We start from the raw sequence: 17,744 nt of genomic DNA on the forward strand, positions 1-17,744 counted from the left end.
GGCTTTACTGCTTTCGAACCACTATTGATATTCCTTTTTAATAAAATCGATTGCTTAAAATTAATTCTTTTATATGTTTAAGAAAATATGATTTTGATTAAATTTTAATTTTTTAAATGATCATAATAAAATTTAAAACTATTTGGCTGAATTAAACAAGAGTAGAAACAATTGGATAAAAGCTCAAATATATTTACTATAATGGTAGTCTGTAAGTGACAAGACTCCATAGATCTTTACAAAGTTGAAAATGGTAATTTACATGGAAAAAGGGGTACATTGAATATAATGATCACTAATCCTTCTACCAACCCTTGATATCCACTGTTCTCTTGGCCGCTACTGGGAATGATAAATCAAAACCGACCAATGTGCTCAAGAACGTCTTCAAATCTAAAGATCAGCAGGATGCAATTACTTGCCATAATCCCTAATTTTTGCATAAATTTACCCAGGATGGGGTGCTCAATTTATCGGGATACTTCTTTCTGTTTTATGTCTCTAATTTTTTCCTGGATCGCCCTTCCGGGTTTTCAATCCACCGAGACGCTCATTTTTTCCTAAGCCGCCCTTTCGGGTTTTCAACTTAGCGAGCCGTTCTTTTCTTTTTAGGCGAAGTGTTTCTTGAATGCATCTGTGTTCACAGGACAAGTGAATTCTTCACCATCCATAGTTGTAAGAATCAAAGCACTGCCTGAAAAGGCTCTCTTAACAACATATGGGCCTTCATAATTAGGAGCCCATTTGCCCCTATAATATGGTTTGAAAGATAGAATATTCTTGAGCACAAGGTCACCTTCTAGGAACACACGAGGTCTGACCTTCTTATCAAAATCTTTATTCATTCTATGCTGATATAACTGACCATGACACTTGACAGTCAATCTTTTCTCTTCAATCAAATTCAACTCGTCAAACCTGGTCTGACACCATTCAGCCTCAGTCAACTTGGCTTCCATCAAAACACGCAATGATGGGATCTCAACCTCTACGAGGAGCACAACTTCCATGCCATAAACCATGCAAAGGGGTTGCCCCTGTTGAAGTGCGGATGTATGTACAATACCCGTGCAAAGAAAATGGGAGCATCTCATGCCAATCCTTATATGTTACAACCATCTTCTAAATAATCTTCTTGATGTTCTTGTTTGCAGCTTCAACAACCCCATTCATCTTAGGTATGTAGGGAGAAGAATTATGGTGTGCAATTTTGAAGTCTTTGCAAAGAGCTTCCACTATATTATTATTCAAGTTTGATCCATTGTCAGTAATGATCTTACTTGGCACACTATAACGGCATATGATATGATTCTTGATAAAACTTACAACAACTTGCTTGGTTACATTCGCGTATGATGTCGCTTCAACCCATTTTGTGAAGTAGTCAATAGCCACTAGAATGAAACGATGGCCGTTTGAAGCTATAGGCTCAATCATGCCAATCATATCAATTCCCCACATGGAGAAGGGCCATGGAGAGGAAATTCCGTTCAACAGTGTCGGAGGAACATGAATCTTATCTGCATATATTTGACATTTGTGGCATTTCTTCACAAACTTGTAACAATCAGATTCCATTTTTAGCCAATAGTAACTTGCTCGCAACATCTTTTTCCCCATTGCATGTCCATTGGAGTGAGTACCAAAGGAACCTTCATGGACTTCAGTCATCAATAGGTCTGCTTCGTGTCTATCCATTCATCTGAGCAAAACCATATCGAAGTTTCTCTTGTATAACACATCACCATTTAGGTAGAAGTTACCGGCTAGTCTTCTCAAAGTCTTCTTATCTTTCAAAGATGCCCTAGACGGGTAAATCTGACTTTGGAGGAACCACTTGATGTCGTAATACCACGGCGTTTCCTCTTTGATCTCTTCAACAACGAACACATGAGCTGGCCTATCAAGACGCATCATAGTCAAATTGGGAACCTCATTCCAGTACTTCACTATAATCATTGATGCCAACGTTGCAAGAGCATCTGCCATCTAGTTCTCATCTCGAGGGATATGATGAAATTCAACCTTTGTAAAGAAATTTGAAATCCTCCTCGCATAATCTCTATATGGTATCAAACCGGGTCGATTCGTCTCCAATTCATCTTTGATTTGATTCACAACCAAAGCTGAATCTCCATAGACGTCCAAATACTTGATTCTGAGATCAATTGCCTCTTCTAACCCCATAATGCAAGCTTCATATTATGCCATATTATTTATACACTTGAAAGTCAATCTAGTTGTAAATGGAAAATGAGTTCCTTGAGGAGTAATGATTACTGCCCCAATGCCATTACCATACTGATTAACAGCTCCATCAAATACCATGCCCCAACGGGAACCAGGTTCTAGGCCGTCTTCAAGTAATGGTTCATCACAATCTTTCATTTTCAAGTATAAGATCTCTTCATTAGGAAAATCGTACTGCACTGACTGGTAATCTTCAATTGGTTGGTGAGCCAAATGGTCAGCCAAGACACTACCTTTGATTGCTTTATGAGATCGGTATTCGATATCATACTCCAATAACAACATCTGCCAACGGGTAATCCTCCCAGTTAAAGCAGGATTCTCAAAAATATACTTGATTGGATCCATTTTAGATATCAACCAAGTGGTATGATTCAACATATACTGACGTAGACGCTTAGCAGCCCAAGCCAATGCGCAACAAGTTTTCTCAAGCATAGAATACCGAGTCTTACAATCGGAGAACTTCTTACTGAGGTAGTAAATTACAAATTCTTTCTTTCCAGTCTCATCTTACTGACCTAGAACACAACCCATACTCTCTTCAAGCACAGTCAGATGCATGATCAACAGTCTTCCTTCAACAAGCGGAGACAAAATTGGAAGATCAAGCAAATATTCTTTGATACTATCAAAAGCTTTCTAGCAATCTTCGATCCAATCACAAGACTGATCTTTCCGAAGAAGCTTGAATATAGGCGCACATGTGGCAGTCATGTGTGAAATGAATCTTGAGATATAATTCAAGCGGCCAAGAAAACCTCTGACTTGCTTCTAAGTTTTGGGCTCAGGCATCTTTTCTAATTAAAACCTTAATCGTACAATTTCAAATCATTTTTCTTAATTAATATAATACCTAAAAACATTTCTATTTATAAACTTTGGATGGAAAAGAATGGGAGGCATTCGCCTCGCGATCTCTCGAATAATTGAATGATTGGCGCTTGCCATATTGCTCAAATTATCGACTTCCAATTAAAACCTTAATCGTAAAAATTCAAATCACTTTTCTATATCAAATATAACTTATCAACGATATTCTTTTATAATTTAAACTTCGGATGAAAAAGAATGGGAGGCGTTCGCCTCACCATCTCTCGAATAATTGAATGATTGGCGGTTGCCTTATTGCTCAAATTATCGACTTCCAAATTAAAAACACGTTAAATGAACTTGGATAAAGGAATAGGTGGTGCACACCTCATTATTCCTATAATAAGCAAGTGGGAGGCGCATGCCTCACTACCATGCATATTCGATCTCCGCAAACAAACTTTCAATAATAATTTAAACGAAAAAGGGAGTAGAAGGCGTTCGCCTTGTTATTTCTCGAAAGAATTGAACGATTGGTGTGCACCATATTGCTCGATCTTTTGTCATTCTTCTTCAAAATACCAAATAATATTAAATCTAATTTCTCGCCCCCGTGCGATCAACAACTTAATTATTTTTAGAAAGAACATTGCTTAATCCTTTCTAGTGCGTACACAAACTAGCGCTTAAGTCTCCACCGCGAGGATACAAGCCAACGTTTAACCGCTAGGATGCGATCTAAGCAATTGTTGATTAAAACATATTTAACTTATCAAACCTCTTTCATTGCCCCCACGCGACCTAAACTCTTTTTAAAAGAACACTGTTAAATCCTTTCTAATGTGCATAACAAACTAGTACTTAAGCCTCCGCTGAGAGTAGACAAGCCAACGTTTAGCCTTTAGAACGCGAACTAAACTGTCGTTCATAAAAGACACCAATAGACCGTAGTTCCCCGAACTACGAATTCTTTGATTTCCTTATTGTGCCATAAGGATACGTAGGCACGAGATTGCGAGATCTTGGCGAGCACACTAATGAAAAACCTCAATTTTCCCCCTTCTGAGGTTTCCATGCATCTCTCTTTTCAATATTTTTATCACTCGAAGAAAACAAACAACATAAGCTAACATTCAAATCGCAAATTAGACTAAAAGGTTCCCGTTGAGTACAACGAACACAAGGGGTTCTAATTCCTTCCCCTTGCGTAATCGACTCCCAAACCCGAATATGGTTGCGACGACCATTATTCTATTTTTGAAAGGTTTTATCGATATTTTCCTATTCCTTCATTAAGATAAATAAAGTTCGGCGGCGACTCTGTTAGAACATAATTTTTTTTTGCGACCATCAGGAGAAATCGTATTTTTCGAGATGCGACACCTGACACTAAGCACATGTCAGCAACATCTAACCAAAAGGTATCAGGACCTTCCATCACCTTGAATCTCTCCTCCATGACACAGAATCTCCTTTCGAGGCCAGCAAGAGGCAAACCAAAAGCGTCATAAACTGAGTCATCCTTTGTAGTGAAGAAATCATCCTGATGAGCGTCAATCTCAGGTTGAACTCTCCCATTGATAGGGATATTGAATGTATGAGCAGTATTTTGGTATACTTGACCGCTTCCAGGAGGCGGCTGAGCTACAACAGGTGTACTAGCTCCTCCTAGTGGATTCACCGGTATCTTGACAACAACAGGGTTGGCGGTAACGACTCTCAGATTAGCCTGACGCATTTCCTCTTGTTCCCTAGCCAGAGCTTGTAGGGCTTCAACAAGATGACCCATCTGAGCCTTCACAGTGGTCATATCCTCCCTCATAACAGTTTGGTTCTGTTCCAACTGATCCATGAGCAATCTTTGGCTTCTTCGAGTGTTGTGGGAATGTCGGGAAGTCAGCTTGACTGTGGATGATTCTGGACAGAAGGGCCAAATGGTAAGTTTTTTATCTTTTGTCGGATGATATGCAACATGATGCATGAGTATTATATTTGAATATTTTTCTATGATGCATGAATGCATGAATGAGTGAATGAATGATACACAAGCATGGTTCTCACGAGTCGAACACACAAGCTGGCATAGTATCACCGGTTCGAGATACAGATGGAGGATAACATTTATTGCTTTCCATAATAGGGATCTCACTGGTCATAGTCTAGGGTTAGATAGGGATCCCAGAGTCATCGATTCATTTGGCTATTTGCCGCTTACGACAAAAGCTTGTCGGTCGTCAACCCCCTTAAATGAGCCTCTTCCAGGTGAGATCTTCATACCGACCCACACGAGAAAAGCTTCTCGGGGACCCGTGTAAGACCCCAATTTTGACCCTAAGATCCCTCATGCAGTTTCATCATAAGCATTATCATTGGGATCATACCTTGGCATCCTCCTTACCCCTGTTTCATTGGGCTTTGTTTGGGGAGAAATCACCAAGCACTATGAGATTGTATATTATCATTTTACTAACCAAAATACAAAAATATGTCTTTGCATTTGCCTAACTCTTTTGTAGGTAGGGCATGATCACCATTGATCTATCAAGTTCATATCTAGGGTTTAGGACCCTCATGACAAAGATCACAACCATGAATTGATCCAAGAATGGTTATGAGCATCATCTATGAGTTCCATTGATTCCTACATGTTATATTTATCAAGTTTTCTTCAAGAGTTTAAGGGTGATTTGCCTTGGAAACCCTAGTTTGGCTGGGTATCTTGAGTAACTTCTCCAATAAGCTATCTTGCCATTTGATCAAATTTCTCAAAGGACACTTCAAAATTCATCATGTTACGAATATATGATCTACCATGAGCCAAGAAAGTCAAGAGAATTGAAGGTTATCAAGTTGGTTGATGGTGGTTGGCCAGATGAATTCATCTGATCAAAACTGGGTCTCCCTAGACCCTATCTCCTACAATTTTCACCATATGAAACTGATTCCAAGAGAAACGTTACTCTAAATGACATTCCAAACAACTTTCATGTTGAGACCTAGATCTAGTTTTGCTTGGAAAATCATTTTCTATGTTGAAACATTATAGGTCATTTTGTCTAAACCCTAATTTGAAAGTCAACTTCCCAAGGCCATAACTTGCTCAATTTTTATGAGATGAAATATTTACAAGTTGCACAATAAAATTAAAGATGTATACTTCATTTTTCATGTTTGGAGTGAGAGCTAATTCAACTTTTATGAGCATGTGATATGAGGTTACATTATAGGTCACTTTTGACCTATAACATTGAACAAGTGATTTTTCCAAACTTCAAAAATGCATAACTCTATCATCCCAAATCTAAATGACATGAAATTAGTGACCATTTTGAAGGTCTTTGAAATATATACAAGTTTGATGGATACACTTTTCTCATTTGAAGCTCACATAAAAAGTTAAGCAAGGTGGAACATTGAGATATATGGCTTGACACTTAGAATTTTTTTTGATATGTTGAAATTTCCAAACTTCCACCTCAAAATTCATCATGATACAAGCTTCAAATGGAAAAGTGTTAAATATGAAAGTTGTTCCTCTTGATCTCACCATTTCAAAAAGTCCAATTTCATCCATTTTGGACAAGGTTTAAATGGGCTGCGCATGGCTTGAACATTGCATCATCATTTGGCAAAAATCAATCTTCAAGCTTCCATGTACAATTGCCTAGCACTCCAATTTGATTTCAGACTTGTTCACACTTAATTATGGATCAAATGGAATGATCTCATGGGCCTGTACACGCCCATGCACACATGCATCACTCATTGCCAATTTTGGAAACATCATTTGGAAGGTGCAAAGATCATGTGATCCAGCTATAAATAGAGCCCCATATGCTCAGAATTAAGGATCCCTTCGCGCCAACTTTGATCCTAAACACCAAACTCTTCCGTTTGAGAGGATAATCCTGAGAATTTCCTTTGGAAATTGAGTTGAAATCTCACTGTTTTGAGATTCAAAACTCCCGGGATCCAAGACCTTTTGTGCATTCTAATCTACTTCTCCAAGCATACTGAGCAAGATCGAGCACGAGCCAAAGCAAGAACAGTTGAATCCAGACATGCATTGAAGGTATTTTCCAGAAAATTTCATCTCTTTGATTCTCTCTCAATTCCACTCAATTCTCTTGGATCTTTGGTTGTCTGAAGTCCTACCAATGTAGGCAAGAAGATTGAGTTGCTTAGAGGTCAAATCGAAGCAACTCAGTTTACACACCTCAAAATTCAACTCCTCATATCTTTCTCTATATGTGGAGTTAGTTAAAATTGAGGTCAGATTCGTACTCTACGCCATTTTTTCTTTCAGATCATGTCCTCCTTTCTCATTTTCTTGATGGTGATGAGTGAACCAGTCCGGTTAGGGTCACTGGAGAAGATTACCCGCCTTTGGACGCCGACGATACGCTGGAAGGGTTTAGAGCCATTGATCTGGTTCAAATTGTTTTAATCTCACTCGTTGGTTCTGATTACCATTCCTGTGGCGCATTGAGTTAAGTCCACGGTGGAAAGCGCGCTGAGGACCACTTGATCTGCCACCATAATTAACGAGGGAGATCAAGTGCTCCACGTTTTTTTGTTATTTTGTTATTTCCTTTTATTCCTTTTATTTTCATTAATTCGTATTAATTTTAATATTGATCCAAAAAATATGAGAGTTTCACCAAAAAATTTCAAATAATTTCCTCTTTCATATTCTGAATTAAATTTATTTTTTGGATCATTATTAATATTTTTCATGATTTAATTGATTTTGTGATTATTTTTAATTGTTTAAAAATACTTTTAAGTCTTTAAAAATTCTGAAATTTTTTCTCCAAGGTCCTTTGACCTTGTTTGACCTATGATAAATCTCATGGCCATTTATTTGGTGCTTTGATGAGGTTTTAGGAATTTGACAAACCATATTTAATTTTAATGCCTTATTTTAATATTTTTAATTTGAATAAATGCCAAATAATTTTGTTGACCAATTGTGATGACTTGTTTTTGTTTGACTCTTGTTGTTAGGCCTTGGTCAAGGTTGATTTGACTTTGTCAAGTTAATATCATTGGATTTAGGGGATTAATGGAATGTACATTCCATCTCCCAAAATGAATGGATGATATTAATTTGGTAAAAGTCCTCCTTTGATCAATTTGAGTTTTGATCCATTCCCCTCCCTCTTCATCTCATTCCCTTTCTTTATGCATTCATCTCATTTGGCCTATGGTATCTCAAAGTCCTAAAGCTAGTTGATTGAAAAATTAACATGAATATGGATGAGATTAGACCATCTTTTTTGCATATTTCTTTTTGTGTGTGGTATGTTTCATGAGTATAGTCCATTATACTATGTCTCTAACATGCATTAACACCAAAATTCTATTGCTTGGTTGTAGCACCTCAAATTTGCACCTCCCATTTGTATATACATTTCATTGATTAGGTCATTAACATTGCATTCATATTGCATAGGCCATCACATCTCATCAGGCAAGATTGGTTAGGAGATTCAACTGTGCAAGGCAACAAGAGCATTTTCCATGAGATCAAAGCCCTAGGGTGATTCCAATGAGTTCACATGACTCAAGGATCATCTTGAAGCAATTTGGCCAAGTGTTGAAGGCTCGGAACTCATCAGTGCATGATCAAATCATCTGAGGCCCTGAAAAGTCAACAAAGGTCAACTGCACAGTCAATTGTGAATTTGAAGGTGGGAAGTGGTTAGAGATGCTTCATTCATGTGCAAACAAGTCTCATTTGACATTTCAAACATCAACATTGAAGAATTTGAGGTCAGGTCAAGACTTTCCAAAAATATCAGGTGACCTGTAATTTGAACTTGCCAAAAATGGAAAGGTTTTGGACCAACTTCAACTCAAGATTACATCATCAAGAAAGCTTCAAATGAAATTTTGTCCAATATGAAAGTTGAAGATCTTTCTCTCCCATTTCCAAAAAGTCCAAGATCATGGATTTCTCATGTGTGGTTAAGGAGAATTGGTTCAATCATGGCAAAGTGTGCTTAAAAGTTCAAATGGGCATAACTTTCAAACCAAAACTCCAAAATGAGTGATTCTTTTTGCATTTTGATCCTTATAACATGTAATTTCTAAGCATATCATTACTTGACATGAAATCTCATTGCATGATCATTGGTTCATTCATGAAATTTTTGGAAGGAAATTGCATAAAATCATTTTTGTGGAACATATGCATACCAAACCAATTCTAATATGTGCATGGACTCATTTTAAGGCATTTTGGGCTTTGAATACGTACTGTTCACGTGCATGGGGGTGCATGAAGTGGAAATATCATTTTTGCACATACACTTTCAAATTGGTTAATCACATTGGTATTAAGCTTAAACATGATTAAAACAGGATTAGTATGGAGTATATATACTTAATCATAACTGTTTTTAATCAGAAGTTAAATTTCAGATCTAGAATCACAAAAAATCTCAAAAAATTTCTCTCAAACTTTTTCCAAATTTCTTCAAGCATAAGCAATTTCTATTGATCCATTCATCATCCTGAGGCACTGTTGAGAGGATTTGGACGTGGAAGCAGAGGAAATCGTGGCATATTGAGCTATGTGCAAAGAGTGAAGCGTCCATGGCAGTTGGAGATTCAGCTGGTTTCGTGCATCCTTGAGTTTCATTTTCATCCTCATTCATCTCACTAAGCATATTGGAAGAGAATTGAAGCATTGCCAGGCCTTGAAGCAAGCTGAATCAACTTCTGTTCTTCAACAGGTCAGAATTCGAGTTCCTTATTTTTGCAAATCCCTGTGATATTCATGTAGAGCATGGTTTCGTGATAATGCTGATGAAAATTTGGAGTGATTTGGTGTTGTTTTGAGCAAGATACATGCATTTCAAGTTTTGATGTTAATCTTTCTTTTCTTCGATTTGGCTTGGATATGTTGTTTTTGCGTGATTTGTTCATGGATCCTTGATGTATGTGTGATGATGAACCGATTGATATGCTCATTTTTCATTTCTGGAACATTTTGTGAAAATCTGGAAAAATTGCATGAAGATCCTCATGATCTTCATCGTGCTTGCATGAACATCATCATTTCCAGTTTTGGCCACGGTTTATCTACGTTTTAGCTACGAAACTTGCATGTTCATTTTGAATTTTGCTACGAAATCCATGCAGCGCGCCATGCACTAGGGTTGAATCAAAACGCTGGCGTTTTGAGTTAGGCGCGTTTGGTAATTTCAAATTCTGCACCGGTTCGAACCTGGCTGAAGTCACTTTCCATATTGCCTTGCCAATTATTCCTTCACATTTTCATGCTTGCTTCATGTTTCATTTTCAATTTTTCTCAAACTTCCAAAAATCATATAAAATTGAAAATTAATCCAAATGATCTCCAAGTTTTTGCATTATGATCCTTATCATGTCTACTTTTTTATGATCATTAAAATGCAAATTGTGCTTGGCTGGAAAAATGATTTGTCCTAGGGTGATTGAACATGTGTCCATTTGTGCTATTGCCTTATTCATTTGATCATAAAATGCTCAAAAATGATCCAATGCTTCTGAAATTTTGTGTGTGATTTCTAGATATGTTGAGTGATGTTTTGGCCTTGGTTTGAGATTTTTCCCATGCTCCCATTCTGTTTTATGATTTTGCTAACTTGGTGTGACAATTTGTGTCACACATTTGGTTGTCTGTTTTATGCTATGTGATTGCCATGCCTAATGATGTCCAATGCCTCTAAATTTGTGTGATGACCATGTTGTATGTCCTGTTTACTCATGAATTTTATCAAGATTTTTTGAGTCATTTTTGATTTAATGTGCATTTGTTCTTTCTGATGTCTCAATGTGGTCATCATTTGCATACCTTGCCATGTTTTGTTCATGAAATGAATATGATTAATGATTTTGATGTGGGACTTTTTGAGATGTGTTCCTGATTGAATAAAGATGATTCATGTTAAATTTCATGTTCTGTTTTGAATTTTTGATTCATCTTTGACCCTAGGCTTTGACCTAGTGGTTTGTGGCTTACATGTGGGTTTTGATTTCAGGTTTAAGCTTCCAAGTCCATAGTTGATGATGCTTCCTCATTTGAGCATTGATGTTTGCTCTTGATTACTAACATTTGTGTGTTTTGTAGGTTGATGTTAGCTCATTTGAGTTTGCCTTGTGCCTTGCACATTGTGAACATTGTCTGTCTGTTTGTTATTGCTTGTTGATTGTTTGTCTGTACAGTTGAACTGATTAGTTTAGATTTTTCACAGGTACCTAAGTTGCTTTGAGTTCTTTTGAACTTGCTTTTGTTGGGCTCATGGTTTGCTTACCACCTAGGTATAATTCTCTGACTTCATGTAGTCTGGAAGACCTGTCCTGTTATGTGGGCAGGCACCTGTAAGACCCCAATTTTGGGCCCTAAGATCCCTCATGGCCCATATCATATCATATCATGGCCTCAAGGATCATTGCATGCCTTTGTCTCCCTCCTAGTGGGTAGGTTGCCTTGTGGGTTGATTTCTTGATCACCAAGCATACTTTGCATTTGTATATCTTTGCCTTTCATATGTTTATTAACCAAAAAGTACAAAAATATTGTCAGTTTAACCTTGTTGATTGCAGATGAAGCAATTAGGTCAAAGTCAGTCAACAGTCAGTCAAAGCAATGGATGATGGCCATTCTTGTGGAATTTGGGCATCATGATCAATAATCAAGAGTTCATATATCTTGGGACATCATTTGAAGTCAAGTTCTCAAGGAATTAGGGTTTGGAATTCATCAGAAGTGGTCCAGTCACTCAAAACCCTAGAAAAGTCAAACTTGGTCAACTGTTGATTTAATCAATGATTTGATGAATAGAATTGATCTGAAGGAGCTCATTCATGCTTGTATAAACCTCATCTATCATGTTCAACCTCATCATGGAAGAAAATCAAGTCAAACAGAAAATTTCCCAAAATAGAAAGTGGACCTGTAATTTCAACTGCCAAAAATGGAAACTTCTTGATCTTAAACTTACATCATGATACAAGCTTCAAATGAATTTTTGCCCAACATGAAAGTTGAAGATCTTGTTCTCCCATTTTCAAAAAGTCCAAGAACTCTCAAATCCCATGTGTGGTTGTCAAGATATGATCAAATCATTTTCACCAATTTTTGAACTTCACAGAGCCATATCTCTCAAACCATAAGGCCAAATTTGGTGGGGTTTTTTCCTACAAACCACATTTTTCCTCCTCTTTCCAAAAATATAAATTTCATGACCTAAAACCTTGCCAATCAAAATGGCATTTTTTGACCTTTTTCATTAAAAATCCAAGTTTGACTCATAGTTGACTTTTTGATCTAAACACTTTTTCTCATTTTTGCCAATTGGGAAATGTTTTAAACCATTTTTGAAACTTGCCTCAAGCCTTAAATCAGGTTCATGTCACCATTACACTACCATTTTGGACAAAAATGCAAATTTGGCAAAATGTGCAATTAGCTTCATTAAGCAAAAACCAAGTTAGCAATTCAAGTACAGAATAAAAACAGCATTTACATGGTCTGTCTACAGCTCATTCCAAGCCCAACTCGGCCACAAACACACCTCCATTATCCACTTTGGTACAATTAGCAAAATGGCCAATACTTCATTTCACACTAAACCAGCTTAGCATGTCTTAAACCAAAACAAAACAGATGGTATTTAAGCTGCATTTTCTGCATCCAACCCTAGCAGACACGCAGCAGCTATCACAAAAACACTCTCACTCTCATCTTGCATTTTGGGGCCAAAACAGAATTTCTGCACAAGCCATTAAAAGGACTCAAGGAACCTTTGCATCCTCCATCATCTAAACCTCATTTGAGATTCCTTTGAGCCCTCATTCCCCTGCTGGAATTCCATCTTCAGAACCTGTTTTCTCCAAGCAGCTCAAATGGCAGTTTGAATCGTGGGAGCTTCCAAGCATCATCGAGCTCATTTTCCTCAAGGATTCATCATTGCCAAGCATCATCTTCACCTGTTTGCCCTTAAATCCATCAAAGCAACCCTGTTTTCAATTTTCTTCCAAAACAAGTAAGTTTCTCGACCTTCCTTTTTCTCCAAACCATGGTGTGCTTCTGGTAGAATACACATCACTGAGTCCATTGCAATTTGTAGCATGTAAAATAGTAGAGTTATGCATGAGAAATCTGATTTTAAAGTAATATGTCCAAAGTTGTCTTGGTATGTTTCTTTTGTTTTAGCTCGATTTAGTGATGATGGCTGCTAGAATATGCATGAATGATGTTTGTTTGACATGTTGGTGGGTGTAGTTTCATTTTCTGGGCATGTTGATTCTTGATGATTTTACATGATGATGTTGCTTACTGCTGTTCTAACCCTAAAACCTGCCAAGAAATCCTCATGAAATGTGTTTTGTTTGCTGGTGTTATGATGCTACATAAGTACTGATGCTATGTCATTGTGTGTTTTTGCTCGAATTCTGTTTAATGATGACCACATGATGCCATGCTAAAACCCTGTTGCTGTTATGATAAACCCTGTTATTTTTCTCCAGAAATCCCAGCTTCATACATGTGTGTGTGTTGTTTATTTTTGCTGCATGATATCACCAATGCCATTGCCATGCTGTTGATGCACTTTTTTTCTTTCGAATTTTTTTTTGTTAATACTGATGATTGAATCATGAGTTCGAAAGCCATGCTGTTTATGTGCTGTTGCTGGATTTTATTGTAATTAATTGCTTGATGATGATGACTGATGTTGAAACCCTAGCATTTCCAGAACTTCCCATGAATATGCTTGTTTTGTTGTTGGTTGATATTGCTTAATGATGATATTACCATTGCCATGATTAGTTGCTTCTGTTGGATTTCAATTGATTACCTGATGGTGATGAACACAGGCTGTTCATGTTAAACCTTATCCCTGTCCATGAAAATCCTTTTGAATTGCTGTTTGTTGTGTTTGGTTATGGTTATGTGATGTTGCACGAGGTATTTCAATGCCATGATGTTGGAAGTTTTTGCTTGGAATTGATTTTTGATGATGAACATGAGTTCATATGCCATAACCATGCTGTTAGAAACCCTAGGTTTTTTCTTAAACCCAGAAAACTCATCCATTGGCCGGGTTACTGTTTTATTGGCTGAGAGCCAATCAAAACATTTCGTTTTGCAGGGCCAAAACGCACAGTTTGGTTTAGTGAGCCCAGAATTACACTAATGCCACTGCGTTGACCACTAGTTGACTTGCTCACCATGTTGTTTGCTCATGTTGCTTCAATTATTCACTCCACTTCACAAATCCATTTCTCTCTCACATTTCATCCAAAAATTATGAAATTTTTTCCTCATGTTCATGAATGTGTCCTCTATTTTATTGTGAATTTTAATTAATTTTCCATTGGCTGGATTTTTAATGATAATTATTTTCCCAACATGTATGCATAAATGATACATTGTGCCATTCCTTTTGTGAAATACTCATGTTGCATCCAATGAGCTTGAAATTTTTTGTGGTGAAACTAGACACATTGACCTTTGTTTCCATGTAGGGTTTATACATTTCTCATTTGTGGTTTGCTAATTGTGATTTTTTGAACTAGGGTGTGACAATTTGTGTCACACCAATGATATGAAAATGTATGATTTTTGTTCACATGTCTCCTGGCCTCCAAATCACTTGAAATTTTGCATGAATCATCTATCACATGTCTAGTTTGTGTATGAATTTTCTTGGAATTAATCATGCTGTTTTCCATTTGATTGTGAATTTTCTTCCATGCTTAGTCATTTGTTGACTTTATGTGATACATATTGCCAAATCTTTTGTGAAATTCTCACATCTTATTGTATGACCATGAAATTTCATATGTGATAACTAGACACCTCAAGCTTTGCATTGGTGTTAATCTCATTCATTTCTCTTCTGTTTTCAAATTGATATGATTTTTTTGAAGTTGACCCATGTTTGTTGACTTTCATCATGCTTACTTGAATTTGGTTTGACTTCATGATTTTACTTGACTGCCTTCCTCTCATCCAAATGCCATGAAATTTTACATGTATACCATGTTAGATGTTAGGATTGAGTGTGATTTATTTCATGATTTTTGAAAATGTTGGAGTTGACTTTTGAATAAGGTCTTGCTGTTGACCTTTTGTATGCTTCTCTTGCCATGCTTTGCATTCATTTGTGTATGAAATGACCATGATGCATGATTTTATTGTGAATCCAATTGAGATTACTTCTTGAATGTTTAGACTTGGTTTGGGTTGACTTTTCCCTGCTGCCTTGACTTTTTCTTTCACCTTTGACCCTAGGCTAGTCCTAGTGGTCTTGTAAGCTTACAATTGAGCTATTGTTTCAGGTTAAGCCCCAATGCCTCAAAGACCATTCAAATTTGTCTGAGTTGAATTATATATTGTGCTAACCTTTGTTTTGTAGGTGTGACTCACATACTTGAGTCTTTGTGCCTTGCACAATTGGTCCCTCTGTGGTTGACTATTGGTTCATTTTCTTTTGATTTTGACTGTTGAGCTGTTTACTAATTGGTTTGACTTTTTCAGGTACTTTAGTTGCTTAAGTTCTTTGAACTTGCTTGCTTTTCTATTTAGCATTTGCTTTGAGGTATAAACCTTTCTTCTTCATGTAGTCTGGAGACCCGGTCTGTTATTTGACCGGGCAAACTGTCTGAAGTCCTCCTTAAGAGGCAATGCCTGTGTGTGTTTAAAATTGTCCCAAGCAGGAAAAGTCCTTCAAGTAAGGCAATTGGTGGAAGGTAGGGATAAGCAATCTATCCCCCACTATTCAGTGTGTCCTCTCTTTGCTCCCATTACATGGTTGAAGCATTGAGATAAATACCCAAGATCTAATCGAGTCAATAATGTGGAGAGAGTTCCTACTTTCTGAACTCCCACACTTTCTTTGATGCTCTCTCTGATCTGAGATAGAAGCAATGAGGCACACCCCTCATCTCCTTTTCATCTGCTTCACCTTAGCCTCTCAATGGCAAGGTTAAGAGCTACTCTTACCTATTACAGTGGACTTTCATAGTCAAACCCTCTTGTGTGAGCCCCCTTGTTTTGGCTATAGAGTGTGCTGTCTGATATTCATTGATTGACTGATTGCTTCATATGCACTTGCTTGCTTGTATGTTATGCATTTATCATCATCAATTGCCATTAATGCATGATCATCTCATTTGTCTTTGTGATGCTATCATTGTTGTTTGCCCATTGAGGACAATTGTAAGTCCATTGCTTTGGCATTTGCTCCTATGATATGGAAGGATAGAGTGTAAGACCTCATTGGTCACTCATATCTTCTGTTTTATCTGTTTGTATGTGAGGATACAGTTATAAGTCCCTGTAAGTTGGCATCTGTTATCCTGTGATCATAATTTGATCTGTTTGATGTTGTATGTGAGGTTGCAGTTATAAGTCCCTGTAAGTTGGCATCTGCTTTCCTGTGATCATAGCTTGTTCATCTGTTTGTGTGAGAGGTTGCAATTATAAGTCCCTGTAAGTTGGCATTTGCATTCCTGTGATCATATTGTTGCTTTTGTTCTTGTATGTGAGGATCCACTGTAAGTCCCTGTAACGTGGCATTGGATTTCCTAGGACCATACTGTGAAGTTAACCTAAGTCCAGACAGATTGGCAGTTAACTTCCATGTTTCATCTTTGTTTTCTTTCGAGGAGATTAGTGTAAGACCATTGAGTGGCTTCTGATATCCATTTCTGTTTTAGGAGACTGGTGTAAATCCATCTATTGGTATCCGGTATCCACCTTTTTATTTCTTTGCCTGTGGAGATTAGTGTAAGTCCATAGAGTGGCCTCTGATATCCCGTTTTGTTTTAGGAGATTGGTATAAGCCCAGTGATTGGCATCCGATATCCGCTTTTGCTTTCTTTCTTTGTTTGTTTGTTATTATCCATTGCTATTCCAAAGGACACACTTGAATCATCCCTTATATGATTTCAAGAAGTGAACCTTCTAAGAAGTTTTACTATCCATATCCATCCATTCATCATTCATTATGTCCTAAACCTTTTCACACATTAGTTTTCAAACTTGACATAAGTGTTGTGCAAACATTTTCACGTTTTCTAACTAAAAACCTGGACCCAAGTCCTTGACTTTTTTTTCAAACTCCATTTCATAATACTTCTTTCAAATCAATCTTAATCATACTTTGACTTCATTTTCATAATCACAATCAATTAACTTCACTCATTCACTTGTTTTGGCTCTGTCCATTGTTAATCTTTTCACATTAGCCATAGGTTTCAATTATCATTGTGGTTGATGTAAATCTTGCCTATCCTTAGTGAGTCGACAGTAAGACTTCCGTACTGAAAACAGGGCTAACCCCTCTAGTACGTCGAAGCTATCCTCGCATGGTGGATGTTGTTTTTGGTCGAGTTTTCTCCCATTGATAATGAAAAGCCTCAGTGCTTGTGTTTAAAACTGAATCCACCAACTTTTGGAAATCTTTTAGCCGAACTACGGCGTTCTGATCCTTACCTTTGATGGAAGGTACGTAGGCAACGGGTTCATCCGTTCGAACCCAATAATCCAATAACTAACTTGTATATTCTTTTCTCATCATCCCAATCATGTTTGCACAATATTTATGTCATAACAAAATAACAATTTAATACAACAAGTGTGAAAAGGGCTCCCTAGGAGTACCTAGGACGTAGTGGGTGCC

This window comes from Lathyrus oleraceus, chromosome 5 (assembly GCF_024323335.1).
Source record: "Lathyrus oleraceus cultivar Zhongwan6 chromosome 5, CAAS_Psat_ZW6_1.0, whole genome shotgun sequence".
NCBI lineage: Eukaryota > Viridiplantae > Streptophyta > Magnoliopsida > Fabales > Fabaceae > Lathyrus > Lathyrus oleraceus.